General features: G+C 40.0%; 1 non-coding gene across 1 annotated transcript; it reads left to right on the top strand.

Moving 5' to 3' along the window:
• The first annotated feature begins 15,038 nt into the window (after window positions 1-15,038).
• LOC127668283 (U6 spliceosomal RNA) lies at window positions 15,039-15,145 on the top strand. The gene has a single exon (XR_007974054.1). It is a non-coding gene; the product is annotated as a U6 spliceosomal RNA (small nuclear RNA).
• Window positions 15,146-15,602: the final 457 nt, after the last annotated feature.

The raw sequence follows: 15,602 nt of genomic DNA, 5'->3' as shown, positions 1-15,602 counted from the left end.
TACAAGAAGCCTACAGAACTCCAAACAGACTGGACCAGAACAGAAATACCTCCCATCACATAATAATCAAAACCCCAATTGTACTAAACAAAGAAAGAATATTAAGAGCAGTAAGAGAAAAAAGCCAAGTAACATATAAAAGAAGACCTATCAGAATCACACCAGACTTCTCACCAGAGACCATGAAAGCTAGAAGATCCTGGGCAGAGCTCATGCAGACTCTAAGAGAACACAAATGCCAGCCGAGACTACTATACCCAGCAAAACACTCAATCACCAAAGATGGAGAAACCAAAATATTCCAAGAAAAAAACAAATTTACACAACATCTTTCCACAAACCCAGCCCTACAAAGGATAATAGGTGGAAAACACCAATACATGGAGGGAAACTACACCCTGGAAAAAGCAAGATAGTAACCTTCTTTCATCAAACCCCAATAAAGATAACCATTCAAATATAAAAATAACATCAAAAATAACAGGAAGTAAAAATCACTACTCCTTAATATCTCTTAACATCAATAGACTCAATTCCCCAAAAAAAGACATAGACTAACAGACTGGATACATAAATAGGACCCTACATTTTGATGCTTACAGGAAACACACCTCAGTGTCAAAGACATACACTACCTCAGAGTTAAAGGCTAAAAAACAGTCTTAGAAGCAAATGGTCTCAGGAAACAAGCCGGAGTAGCCATTCTAATATCAGATAAAACTGACTTTCAAATTAAAGTCATTAAAAGAGACACAAAAGGGCACTTCTTACTGGTCAAAGGAAAAATCTACCAAGAATTCTCAATTCTGAACATCTATGCTCCAAATGCAAGGGCACCCACATTCATAAAAGAAACTTTACAAAAGCTCAAAGCACACATTGCACCTAACACAATAATTGTGGGTGACTTCAACACCCCACTTTCCTCAGTAGACCAATCAGGAAAACAGAAACTAAACAGGGACACAGTGAAACTAACTGAAACTTTGGACCAATTGGATTTAACAAATAAGTATGTGTGTGTATATATATATATATACATACATACATACATACATACATACATACATACATACATACATATACATATATATAACATTTCATCCTAAAGCAAAAGAATATACCTTTTTCTCAGCACCTCATGGTTCCTTCTCCAAAATCAACCATGCAATTGGTCACAAGACAGACCTCAACAAATATAAGAAGATAGAACTAATCCCATTACTCCTATCAGATCACTATGGAGTAAGAGCAATCATCAATAGCAACAAAAACAACAGAAAGCCCACATACACATGGAGGCTGAACTATACTCTACTCAATGATACCTTGGCCAAAAAAGAAATAAAGAAAGAAATCAAATACTTTTTAAAATTTAATGAAAATGAAGGCACAACATACCCAAATCTATGGGACACAATGAAAGCAGTGCTTTTTGGAGGCATAGCCTTGAGTGCCTCCAAAAAGAAATTGGAGAGAGCATATACTAGCAACTTAATGGCACACCTGAAAGCCCTGGAACAAATAGAAGCTAATTCACCCAGGAGGAGAAGAAAACAGGAAATCATCAAACTCAGGACTGAAATCAATCAAGTGGAAACAAAGAGGACCGTACAAAGAATCAACAAAGCCAGGAGCTGGTTTTTTGTTTGTTTGTTTGTTTGTTTTGTTTTTTGAGAAAATCAACAAGACAGATAAACCCTTAGCTAGACTAACCAAAGGGCACAGAGACAGAATCCAAATTAACAAAATTAGAAATGAAAAGGGAGATATAACAACACAAACTGAGGAATTTCAAAAAATCATCAGATCCTACTATAAAAGCCTATACTCAACACAACTGGAGAATCTGGAGGAAATGGACAATTTCCTAGACAGATATCAATTACTAAAATTAAATAAGGATCAAATAGATAATCTAAATAGTCCCACAACCCCTAAAGAAACAGAAAAGGTCATAGAAAGTCTTCCAAGCAAAAAAAGCACAGGACCAGATGGTTTTAGTGTAGAGTTCTATCAGACCTACAAGAAGACCTAACACCAATACTCTTCAAACTATTCCACAAAATAGAAACAGAAGGAACACTACCCAACTCATTTTATGAAGCCACAATTATGCTGATACCAAAACAAGACAAAGATCCAGCAAAGAAAGGGAACTTCAGGCCAATTTCCCTTATCAACATCGATGCAAAAATACTCAATACAATTCTTGCCAGCAAATCCAAGAACACATCAAAACAATCATTCACCAGGATCAAGTAGGCTACATGGCAGGGATGCAGGGATGCAGGGATGCAGGGATGGTTCAATATATGGAAATCCATCAATGCAATCCACTACATAAACAAACTCAAAGAAAAAAAAAAACACATGGTCATTTCATTAGATGCTGGAAAAGCATTTGACAAAATTCAGCATCCTTTCATGCTAAAAGTCTTGGAAAGAACAGAAATTCAAGGCTCATACCTAAACATAGTAAAAGCAATATACAGCAAACCGGTAGCCAACATCAAGCTAAATGGAGAGAAACTTGAAGCAATTCCACTAAAATCAGGGACTAGACAAAGCTTGCCACTCTCTCCATATCTTTTCAATATAGTACTTGAAGTTGTAGCTACAGCAATTAGACAACATAAGGAGATCAAATGGATACAAACTGGAAAGGAAGAAGTCAAACTATTACTATTTGCAGATGATATGATAGTATACTTAAGTGACCCAAAAAACTCCACCAGAGAACTCCTACAGCTGATAAACAACTTCGGCAAAGTGGCTGGTTATAAAATCAACTCAAGCAAATCAGTACCCTTCGTATATTCAAAGGATATGCATGCTGAGAAAGAAATTAGGGAAATGACACCCTTCAGAATAGTCACAAAGAATATAAAGCATCTTGATGTAACTCTAACCAAACAAGTGAAAGATCTGTATGACAAGAACTTCAGGTCTCTGAAGAAGGAAATTGAAGAAGACATCAGAAAATGGAAAAACCTTCCATGCTCATGGATTGGCAGAACTAATATAGTTGAAATTGCCATCTTGCCCAAAGCAATCTACAGATTTCAATGCAATCCCCATCAAAATCTCAACTCAGTTCTTCATAGAGTTAGAAAGAGCAATATTCAAATTCATCTGGAATAACAAAAAACCTAGGATAGGTAAAACTATTCTCAACAGTAAAAGAACTTCTGGGGGAATCAGTATCCCGGACCTCAAGCAATACTACAGAGTAATCATGTTAAACTGCATGGTATTAGTACAGTGACAGGCAGGTAGATCCATGGAATAGGATTGAAGACCCAGAAATGAACCCACACACCTATGGTTACTTGATCTTCGACAAAGGAGCTGAAAGCATCCAGTGGAAAAAAGATAGCCTTTTCAACAAATGGTGCTGTTTCAATTGGAGGTCAGCATGCAGAAGAATGTGAATTGATCCATTCTTATCTCCTCAACTCCAAGTGGATCAAGAACATCCACCTAAAACCAGACACACTGAAACTAATAGAAAAGAAACTGGGGAAGATCCTTGAGGACATAGGCACAGGGGAAAAGTTCCTGAACAGAGCACCAATAGCTTATGCTCTAAGATCAAGAATTGACAAATAGGACCTCATAAAATTACAAATTTCTGTAAGGCAAAGGACCCTGTCAAAAGGACAAAAGTAACCAACAAATTGGGAAAAGATTTTCACCAACCCTACATCTGACAGAGGGCTAATAGCCAATATATACAAAGAACTCAAGAAGTTAGACCCCAAAAAACCAAATAACCCTATTAAAAATGGGGTACAGAGCTAAACAAAGAATTTTCACCTGAAGTACTTAGGATGGCTGAGAAGCACCTTAAGAAATGTTCAACATCATTAGTCATTAGGGAAATGCAAATCAAAACAACCCTGAGATTTCACCTCACTCCAGTCAGAATGACTAAGTTTAAAAATTCAGGAAACAGCAGGTGTTGGCGAGGATGTGGGGAAAGAGGAACACTCCTCCAGTGCTGGTGGGATTGCAGGATGGTACAACCACGCTGGAAATCTGTCTGGCAGTTTCTCAGAAAACTGGGCATGACACTTCCGGAGGACCCTGCTATACCTCTCCTGGGCATATACCCAGAGGATTCCTCGGCATGCAATAAGGACACATGCTCTACTGTGTTTATAGCAGCCTTATTTATAATAGCCAGAAGCTGGAAAGAACCAAGATGTCCCTCAATGGAGGAATGGATACAGAAAATGTAATATATTTACACAATGGAATACTATTCAGCAATTAAAAACAATAAATTCATGAAATTCTTAGGCAAATGGTTGGAACTGGAAAATATCATTCTAAGTGAGGTAACTCAGTCACAAAAGAACACACATGAAATGCAGGCACTGATAAGTGGATATTAGCCCAGAAGTGCAGAATACACAAAACACATATCAAATCACTCCCAAGAAGAAGGAGAGGCCCCGGGTCCTGGAAAGGCTTGATCCAGCATTGTAGGGGTTTGCCAGGACAGAGAAGTGGGAGGGGGTTGATTGGGGAACTGCCGGAGGGAAGAGGGCTGATGGGGGAGGGGGGAACTGGGAAAGGGAAAATCATTTGGGATGTAAACAAATAATATAGAAATAATAATAATAATAATAATAATAATAATAATAAAAGAAATCTAATTCAACATGATGCAGTAGCTGATGTTTATTCAAACTTCTAGTCCCTGATACCTACAAATTTATTTTAGGTATGTTTAAGGCCATACACAATTTTGAAAAAACATTTCCAGGTGAAGATCAAGTCAATCCTATGTGTCCAACAAAGCTTAAGACATAATTATATTGAAACTCTTTAAAATACATATGAGCTCTTCCATAAGGATGGATTCTACAGATAGAGAAACAATGTTTAAGATAAGGATCCTGAGAGAATAGCTGAGACAACCATGAAAGTCTGAGGGAGTCAGGTGTGACCTGGTCCTGCAGGTAGCACCAATCATTGGGCTACTGACTTCATTCAACCCCAGCCTTCTGGAAAGAAAGCAGGTTACACATGGCTTAGTTAGGGTTTTACTGCTGTGAGCAGACACCATGACCAAGGCAACTCTTAGAAGGACAACATTTAATTGGGGCTGGCTTACAGGTTCAGAGGTTCGGTCCTTTATCATCAAGGTGCGAGCATGGCAGCGTTTAGGCAGACATGGTGTAGGTGGAGCTGAGCATTATATATCTTCATTTGAAGGCTGCTAGCAGAATACTCACTTCCAGGCAGATAGAACACATACCCATGGTGACAAACCTATTCCAACAAGGCCACACCTCTTCTGTTGGAGAGAAAACCCCAAGAATTGAACATTTCTGTTTTCCCTAGTGTCTTTCTGTGTGAACACAAGGACATCTTGCCCTTTACACTCCTCTTCTCTTCTCTTCTCTTCTCTTCTCTTCTCTTCTCTTCTCTTCTCTTCTCTTCTCTTCTCTTCTCTTCTCTCCTCTCCTCTCCTCTCCTCTCCTCTCCTCTCCTCTCCTCTCCTCTCCCCTCCCCTCCCCTCCCCTCCCCTCCCCTCCCCTCCCCTCCTCCCCTCTCCTCCCCTTCCTTCCTCCCCTCCCTTCCCCTTCCTTCCTCCCCTCCCTTCCCCTCCCCTCTCCTCTCCTCCTCTCCTCCTCTCCCTTCCTCTCCTCTCCTCCTCTCCTTTCCTCCCCTCCCCTCCCTCACCTCCTTTCCCTTCCCCTCCCCTCTCCTCTCCTCTTCCCTCCTCCCCTCCCCTTCCCTCCTCTCCTCTCCTCCCCTTCTCCCCTCCCCTTCTCTTCTCTCCTCTCCTCTCCTCCTCTGCTCCCTTCCCCTCCCCTCCCCTCTCCTCCCCTCCCCTCCCCTCCCCTCCCCTCCCCTCCCCTCTCCTCTCCTCTCCTCTCCTCTCCTCTCCTTCTGTCCTCTCCTCTCCTCCTCTCCTCTCCTTTCCTCTCCTCTCCTCCTCTCCTCTCCTTTCCTCTCCTCTCCTCTCCTCCCCTCCCCTCCTTTCCTTTCCTCTCCTCTCCTCTCCTCCCTTCCCCTTCCCTCCTTCCCCTCCCCTCCCCTCCCTCCCTTACCCTCCACTCCCTCCCCTCCTCTCCCCTCCCTCCACTCCTCTCCCTTCCCCTCCCTTCCCCTCCCCTCTCCTCATCTCTCCTCTCCTCTCCTCTCCTCTCCTCTCCTCTCCTCTCCTCTCCTCTCCTATCTTCTCCTTTCCTTTCTCTTCACTTCTCTCTTCCTAAGAAATTCGTCTGGTAATGGGAAAAGAAAATGCAATGTATCTTTAAGTCCTCTTTATCCAGTTCCAATAATCTGTTGCTTTGGAGAAAATTCCTGAGGACAATTACATCTGTAAATATTTTAGCAAATCTATGAATGTTAATAACTTTTGAAACGTCATTCTGGCATTATTAATGTAAATAAACGTTTAATTCCCTGCCCACTTGGTTTTCTTTGCTCCCCCACCTCCCTACACGCTGGCTGTGGAAATCAGGTCACCTGTCCTGTTGAGTTTCTTGCAGCTAGGAGCTGTGAAGTTTTGAAGACAAAAAATAGTGATATATGCAGTGTGAGCATTCACAGCTTTCTACACCTGGTCCCCCTTGGAAGCCCAAGCTTTCTATTTCTCCTCTTGGAATGTGGTCCCATATATTCTAGACAATAACAAACAGGTTTGGGAGAAGTCTGGATGAGGAATTTGCCTTGAAAATGGTCATATACTTGCTCTAATCAAGGAAGGAGATGAGAAGGTGAGAACCAAGACGGGATGAAAGACAAGGACTTGGGGGACTTGGCCTGAGGCTGTGAGCAGCTACAGACTACATTAAAGCTGGTTGGGAGGTGTGGGGAGCAGCTGACATTTCTGGAGCTAAGACCAAAATAGAGATTGGTTTTCACATTTTTCACATTTATTTTTCACTATAAATTAGAAATTTACTCATCCCTTCCACATATTGTTTTTCAGGTAAGACTGCAGGAAGTATTTGCTTCGTGACTTTTAAAAAGTTAAGTGAGTATTTTTTTAAATATTTTTTTAATATTTTTATTTTCTATATTCTTTGTTTACATTCCAAATAATTTCCCCTTTCCTGAACCCTCCCTCCCCATATGTCCCATAAACCTTCTTCTTTCCATCCATTTTACAAGCACCTCCCTCCTTTTTCTTTGTCCTTATATTCCCCTCCAATGCTAGATCAATCCTTTCCAGAATCAGGACCCTCTCCATACTTCTTCATGGGAGTCATTTGTTATGCGATTTGTGCCTTGGGTATTCAGGGCCTCTGGGCTAATTAATATCCACGTAGCAGAGATTGTATTCCATGTGTATTCTTTTGTGACTAGGTTACCTCACTTAGGATGATATTTTCCAGATCAAACCATTTGCCTAAAAATTTTGTGAATTCATTGTTTCTAATTGCTGAGTATTATTCCATTGTGTAAATATACCACATTTTCTGTATCCATTCCTCCTTTGAGGGGCATCTGGGTTCTTTCCAGCTTCTGGCTAATATAAATAAGGCTACTATGAACATAATGGAGCACGTGTCTTTATTGCATGCCAGGGAATCCTTTGGGTATATGCCCAGGAGAGGTATAGCAGGGTCCTCTGGAAGTCTCATGTCCAGTTTTCTGAGGAACTGCCAGACTGATTTCCAAAGTGGTTGTACCATCTTATAGTCCCACCAACAGTGGAGGAGTGTTTCTCCACATCCTTGCCAACACCTGCTGTCTCCTGAGTTTTTGACCTTAGCCATTCTGACTGGTGTAAAGTGAAATCTCAGGGTTGTTTTGATTTGCATTTCCCTAATAACTAATGATGTTGAGCACTTCTTAAGGTGCCTCCCAGCCATCTGAATTTCTTCAGGTGAAAATTCTTTGTTTAGATCTGTACCCCATTTTTAATAGGGTTATTTGGTTCCCTGGGGTCTAACTTCTTGAGTTCTTTGTATATATTGGATATTAGCCCTCTATCAGATATAGGGTTGGTGAATAACCTTTCTCAATTTGATGGTTGCCATTTTGTCCTTTTAACAGTGTCCTTTGGCTTACAGAAACTTTGTAATTTTATAAGGTCCCATTTGTCGATTCTTGATATTAGAGCATAAGCTATTGGTGATCTGTTCAGGAACTTTTCCCCTGTGCCCATGTCTTCAAGGGTCTTCCCCAGTTTCTTTTCTATTAGTTTCAGTGTGTCTGGTTTTACATGGAGGTCCTTGATCCACTTGGAGTGAAGTTTAGTACATGGAGATAAGAATGGATCAATTCGCATTCTTCTGCATGCTGACCTCCAATTGAACCAGCACCAATATTTGAAAAGGCTATCTTTTGTCCACTGGATGTTTTTAGCTCCTTTGTCAAAGATCAAGTGATCATAGGTGTATGGATTCGTTTCTGGATCTTCATTTCTATTCCATTGGTTCACTTGTCTGTTACTGTGCCAATACCATGCAGTTTTTAACACTATTGCTCTGTACTATTGCTTGAAGTCAGGGATACTGATTCCCTCAGAATTTCTTTTGTTGTTGAGAATAGTTTTAGCTATCCTGGGTTTTTTTGTTATTCCAGATGAATTTGAGAATTGCTTTTTCAAACTCTGTGAAGAACTGAGTTGGGATTTTGATGGGGATTGCATTGAATCTGTAGATCGCATTTGGCAAGATGGCCATTTTAACTATATTAATCCTGCCAATCCACGAGCATGACAGATTTTTTCATTTTCTGAGATCTTCTTCAATTTCCTTCTTCAGAGACCTGAAGTTCTTGTCATATAGATCTTTCACTTGTTTGGTTAGAGTCACTCCAAGATACTTTATATTGTTTGTGGCTATTGTGAAGGGTGTCATTTCCCTAACTTCTTTCTCAGCCTGCTTATCCTTTGAGTATAGGAAGGCAACTGATTTGCTTGAGTTGATTTTATAACCAGCCACTTTGTTGAAGTTGTTGATCAACTGTAGGAGTTCTCTGGTGGAGGTTTTTGGGTCACTTATGTAGACTATCATGTCATCTGCAAATAGTGATAATTTGACTTCTTCCTTTCCAATTTGTATCCCCTTGACCTCCTTATGTTGTCTAATTGCTCTAGCTAGAACTTCAAGTACTATATTGAAAAGATATGGAGAGAGAGGACAGCCTTGTCTAGTCCCTGATTTTAGTGGGATTGCTTCAAGTTTCTCTCCATTTAGTTTGATGTTGGCTACCGGTTTGCTGTATATTGCTTTAACGATGTTTAGGTATGGGACTTTCTATGACCCTTTTTATTTCTTCAGGTGTTCTGGGACTGTTTAGTTGATCTATTTGATCCTGATTTAGTTTTGGTGTCAGATATCTGTCTAGGAAACTGTCCATTTCCTCCAGATTCTCCAGTTCTGTTAGTATAGGCTTTTGTAGTAGGATCTAATGATTTTTTTGAATTTCCTCAGTTTCTGTGGTTATACCTCTCTTTTCATTTCTAAGTTTGTTAATCTGTATACTGTCTCTGTGCTCTTTAGTTAGTCTGGTTAAGGGTTTATTTATCTTGTTGATTTTCTCAAAGAACCAGCTCCTGGCTTTGTTGATTCTTTGTATGGTTCTCTTTGTTTCTACTTGATTGATTTCGGCCCTGAGTTTGATGGTTTCCTGCCTTCTACTCCTCCTGGGTGAAATAGCTTCTTTTTGTTCCAGGGCTTTCAGGTGTGTCATTAAGCTGTTAGTGTATGCTCTCTCCATTTTCTTTTTGGAGGCACTCAAGGCTATGAGTTTTCCTCTTAGCACTGCTTTCATTGTATCCCATAGATTTGGGTATGTTGTGTCTTCATTTTCATTAAGTTCTAAAAAGTCTTTAATTTCTTTCTTTATTTCTTCCTTAACCAAGATATCATTGAGTAGAATATTGTTCAGTTTCCACGTGTATGTGGGTTTTCTGTTGTTTTCGTTGCTACTGAAGACCACTTTTACTCCATAGTGATCTGATAGGAGGCATGGGATTAGTTCGATTTTCTTATATTTGTTGAGGTCTGTCTTGTGACCAATTATATGGTTGATTTTGGAGAAGGTACCATGAGGTGCTGAGAAAAAGGTATATTCTTTTGCTTTAGGATAGAATGTTCTATATATATCTGTTAAATCTAATTGGTCCAAAGTTTCAATTAGTTTCATTGTGTCCCTGTTCAGTTTCTGTTTTCCTGATCGGTCCATTGAGGAAAGTGCAGTATTGAAGTCACCCACAATTATTGTATTAGGTGCAATGTGTGCTTTGAGCTTTAATAAATTTTCTTTTATGAATGAGGGTGCTCTTGCATTTGGAGCATAGATGTTCAGGATTGAGAGTTCTTCTTGTTGTATTTTTACTTTGACCGGCTAGAAGTTTCCCTCAGAGTCTCTTTTGATGACTTTGGGTTGAAAGTCAATTTTATCTGATATTAGAATGGCTACTCCAGCTTGTTTCCTGAGACCATTTGCTTGTAAAATTGTCTTCCAGCCTTTTACTCTAAGGTGGTGTTCATTTTTGACACTGAGCTGTGTTTCCTGTATGCAGCAAAATGTAGGGTTCTGTTTACGTATCCAGTCCGTTAGTCTATGTCTTTTTATTGGGGCATTGAGTCCATTGATGTTAAGAGATATTAAGGAATAGTGATTGTTACTTTCTGTCATTTTTGATGTTATTTTTTAAATTTGATTGGTTAACTTCTTTTGGGTTTGATGAAGGAAGGTAACTATCTTGCTTTTTCCAGGGTGTAGTTTCCCTCCTTGTATTGGAGTTTTCCTCCTATTCTTTGCAGAGCTGGGCTTGTGGAAAGATATTGTGTAAATTTGGTTTTGTCATGGAATATGTTGGTTTTTTCATCTATAGTGAATGAGAGTTTTGCTGCGTATAGTAGTCTTGGCTGACATTTGTGTTCTCTTAGGGTCTGCATGAGATCTGCCCAGGATCTTCCAGCTTTCATGGTCTCTGGTGAGAAGTCTGGTGTGATTCTGATAGGTCTTCCTTTATATGTTACTTGGCCTTTTTGTCTTATTGCCTTTAATATTCTTTCTTTGCTTAGTACATTTGGTGTTTTGATTATTATGTGACAGGGGGTATTTCTGTTCTGGTCCAGTCTCTTTGGAGTTCTGTAGGCTTCTTGTATATTCATGGGCATCTTTCTCTTTAGGTTAGGGAAGTTTTCTTCCATAATTTTGTTGAAGATATTTGCTGGCCCTTTAAGTTGTAAATCTTCACTCTCATCTATGCCTATAATCTTTAGGTTTGGTCTTCTCATTGTGTCCTGGATTTCCTGGATATTTTGGGTTACAAGCTTTTTGCATTTTGCATTTTTTTTAACTGTTGAGTCCATGGTTTCTATGGTATCTTCAGCATCTGAGATTCTTTCTTCTATCTCTTGTATTCTGTTGTTGATATTTGCATCTATGGCCCCTGATTTCTTCCCAAGGTTTTCTATCTCCAAAGTTGTCTCCCTTTGAGTTTTCTTAGTTGTTTCTACTTCTGATTTTAGATCCTGGATGGTTTTGCTTAGCTCCTTCACTTGCTTGTTTGTGCTTTCCTGTAATTCTTTAAGAGATTTTTGTGTTTCCTCTTTCATGACCTCAGCTTGTTGACCAAAGTTCTCCTGTATTTCTTTAAGTGATTTTTGTGTGTCTTCCTTATTGGGTTTTGTATTCTTCTGAATTTCTTTCAATGATTTTTGTGTTTTCCTTGTAAGGGCTTCTAACTTTTGATCCATTTTCTCCTGAATTTCTTTAAGTATGTCCTTCATGTGTTCCTCTACCAGCATCTTGACCAGTGATTTTTAATCCAAATCTTGTTTTTCTGGTGTGATGGGGTATCTAGGACATGCTGTTAAAGGAGAATTGTCTTCAGATGCTGCCATATTGCCTTGATTTCTGGTAGTGACGTTCCTGCGTTTGCCTTTTGCCATCTAGTTCTCACTGGTGTTAGTTGGTCTTGTCAATGCTGGACTCACCAGTGCAAGCTGCCTCTTCCCAGGTGGCCTCTGGTGCACAGTTGACCTCCTGCACTGCCTGGAGACAGGGTGCTGTGGCCCAGGCTGTTCAGATCCCAAAGCAGACACCTGAAGCCTCCTGCAGGAGCCTGCTGGACTCACCAGACAAACACTGACTCCTCCCAGCCGGCCTCCCGGGTGCCCCTCTGGCCTCTTGCAGGACCTGGAGATGTGGTGTTGCAGCCCAGGCTGTTCTGGATCCCAAAGCAGAGATCTGAAGGCTCCTGCCAGAGGCCTCAGGACTGGAACCTAAGCTCTGTGCTGCTGGAGCAAGCTGTGTGCTCCCAGTCTGCCTCTGGGTGCACACCAGGCCTCTTGCACTTCCTGGAGCCCGAGTGCTGTGGCCCAGGCTGTTCAGATCCTGAAGCAGACACCTGAAGGCTCCCGCTGGGGCTTGCTGCAAGTATTTTTTAAAAAAAATTATTAAAAAGAAATTTGATCACTTTTGGAATCTTACTGATTTTCCTCTGGCCCCTCATTTTCTCAAGATTTCTCTCTCTCTCTCTCTCTCTCTCTCTCTCTCTCTCTCTCTCTCTCTCTCTCTCTCTCTCTCTCTCTCTCTGCCTCAGAACATAAATATTTTTTCCTAAAGCTACAAGTTGCTCTTTGAATTTTAACCTTTTCTTTTCACTCCACCCCCGCCATAGATCCCTGTAACAGAGCTGTACTTTGGCTGCAAATTATGCAATTGAACTCAGAGTTATAAAAATTACAACTACCAACTTATGACAAGTTCTAAGATCAGGCAGGTTAGTCAGATATATATTTGAACTAGTTTAGCCTCAAGTCTGTTCTCCTTTGGCCCTGCTCCTCATTTTCAAATGTCTACAGCATTGTTAGCCACTCCATTTCCACCAAACAAAATCCCAAAGATCACCAGTATCACTTTCTTCTTTCTTTTCGGTAACAATATTTGTTACTCTCCAACTCCTGTCCCCTAAGCCAGAGTTGGATGCCAAGACTCTTCCTAAGTTGGTACTTGGCAAGAAATAGGGAATTTCCATAATCTCATTGTCTTGGATTTATCAGGAATTATCCTGTGGAGGCTGGAGAGCTTGACACTTTTCTAGTGTACATCACCATGTACAAAAGAAGAAGGTGTCTTCAATGAAGGAATAGACACATAAGGTCATACTTTCTCATACATCCAACAGTGTATTTACAAGTCTTATCAGGTACCAAGTACATAAGAAAATACCCTAATCTGAAAGTAAATACATGTGTGGAGCGGGCAAAACTTTAGAAAAGTATTAATATCACCCTTTCTACAAACTCCTGCTGTAGACATCCTTTACACCTTACAATGTCTTAAAGCTATACTATTTAAAATGTGTCATTTGTGGAAACAAATATTTTTATAAGCCAGTTTCCTTCGTTTTTTCAGTGATAGGGAATAAATACAAGGTCTATCTCATATAGACCTTGACAAGCAGTCCAACCCTGACATGTGTCCATTTCATGTTATTAGAGAGAGAGAGTGGGAGATAAGACCAGGGAAGACATGTTTCAAACTGGAAGTGTACATTCCTGTTTTGGTTAACGAGTTTCTTCTTACTCTGAGGAGGATGAAGAGGCAGGGCTAAGGTCACAGTAGAAGGGGCAGCACTCAGTGGGAAAGGAGATCTCACTACACTGTCTCCACACAACAGGGCTTTGGACTCAAGACTGCTGAGCACAGGAAGTGCTTTTGGAAACAATATCTATTTTGCTTCAGTTCTTCCCTAAGACTTTACATTGTGGCTAGCAGCTGGAAAGTTTGGAAAACTAACATGGAAAGAAGATGAGCCCATTTTCCACTTTTGTTGGCCAGAGGCCTTATGAGGAGGAATGGTTAATGATCAAGAAGAAGAAGGGGGGAAAATGACAAATAGGCGCTGTGGAACTCCAGAGTCAAACTTTCCATTTCTCCATTGCTTCTGTAAAACACTCTAACTTGATAACACACTCCCCTTTCTCTAGCTAAGTTTATGTATTTCTGTATTAGTTGTGACTACTTTCATGGACCTAATGACTCACTCTGGGTAGTGTTCCTTAGCTCTCTGGTCCTGAGTGGATCATATGCATTGAGATCTAGTTTTGATTTGCATCCTGGAGAAAATACCCAGACACATATCTGTGCTTCCTATTTTCTCATGCTTCTGATTTTCCTGTATATTTTCACTCATTCCCAGGCATTTGGATATGATTTACCCCTTGGTGGATTTTATACTTACATATTCAATCAAATTTCTCTTTTGTATTCGAAACTTAAGCCAACTGATAAAGGAACATATGCACCTGAATGTAACACAGACTTCTCACAGGCACTATCTAGAGAACAAACACCACCTTTGTCCTCTACTCGACCTTTCAATGTATTAAAATACAACCTATTCAAATATTAACAATATTATGAATACACTAACCCATTTATTTCACAAACTTGATGATGGATTTTTGAGTGACTAAAAGATGCACATTCCACAGTTCTTCAGGTCTCATATGTTTATTTTTATTTATTTAGGAGAAAGAGTAGGAGAAAAAAGGAGAGAAAAGCCATTAGTAAAGTCTTTTGACTTAAATTGCTGCATTCTCTTGCTACATATTTAAGGGTTTTTTTATTTCTTGGTGTCAGTTCAAAAATACTTTTCATTATACTAGTGTTGTCTTTACTAAGGAACCAGGGTCATGATGAATAGACAAACTTCAGGATTTAAATGGAGAATGTCGTGAAGAGGCAGTTCTGTTGTATCAAGATGATAAGCCACAAGTTGGTGGTGACCTTCAAGACTTTCATGAAAGTTTTAATGTGACATGAACTAGGAACAAAATAGAGACTGCAATGGTTACTTTGTAAAAAATATAAAAATGTCAAGTGGACAAGAGACAAATTCAGAAAGAGAAAAAATGGATTGTGATAATTGGCTCTCAGAGACTGTATCTAGTTTCTCATCTGATAGAAATCCTTGCTGGTAAGAGGTAAAGGTCTGCATTGTAGCACTTCCAAGTATAAAAAGCTCCTACAGATTAGTTTCTCAGCACAAATATTTTGAACAACAATATCTAACTTGTTATCTAAGAATTGATTTCGTGCTCGCTTCGGCAGCACATATACTAAAATTGGAACGATACAGAGAAGATTAGCATGGCCCCTGCGCAAGGATGACACGCAAATTCGTGAAGCGTTCCATATTTTTTGAACACATCAAAACGATCATCCACCATGATCAAGTAGGCTTTATCCCAGGAATGCAGGGTTGGTTCAATATACGGAAATCCATCAATACAATCCACTACATAAACAAACTCAAAGAACAAAACCACATGGTCATTTCATTGGATGCTGAAAAAGCATTTGACAAAATTCAGCATCCCTTCATGCTTAAAGTCTTGGAGAGAACAGGAATTCAAGGCCCATACCTAAACATAGTAAAAGCAATATACAGCAAACCGGTAGCCAGCATCAAACTAAATGGAGAGAAACTTGAAGCAATCCCACTGAAATCAGGGACCAGACAAGGCTGCCCCCTTTCTCCTTATCTTTTCAATATTGTACTTGAGGTACTAGCTCGGGCAATTCGACAACATAAGGAGGTCAAAAGGATACAAATTGGAAAGGAAGAAGTCAAACTATCATTATTTGCAGACGACATG

The sequence above is a fragment of the Apodemus sylvaticus genome, chromosome 17 (genome assembly GCF_947179515.1).
Source record: "Apodemus sylvaticus chromosome 17, mApoSyl1.1, whole genome shotgun sequence".
In the NCBI taxonomy this organism is placed as follows: Eukaryota; Metazoa; Chordata; class Mammalia; order Rodentia; family Muridae; genus Apodemus; species Apodemus sylvaticus.
Note: the sequence above shows the minus strand (reverse complement) of the source record. Positions and strands in the feature narration are given on the sequence as shown.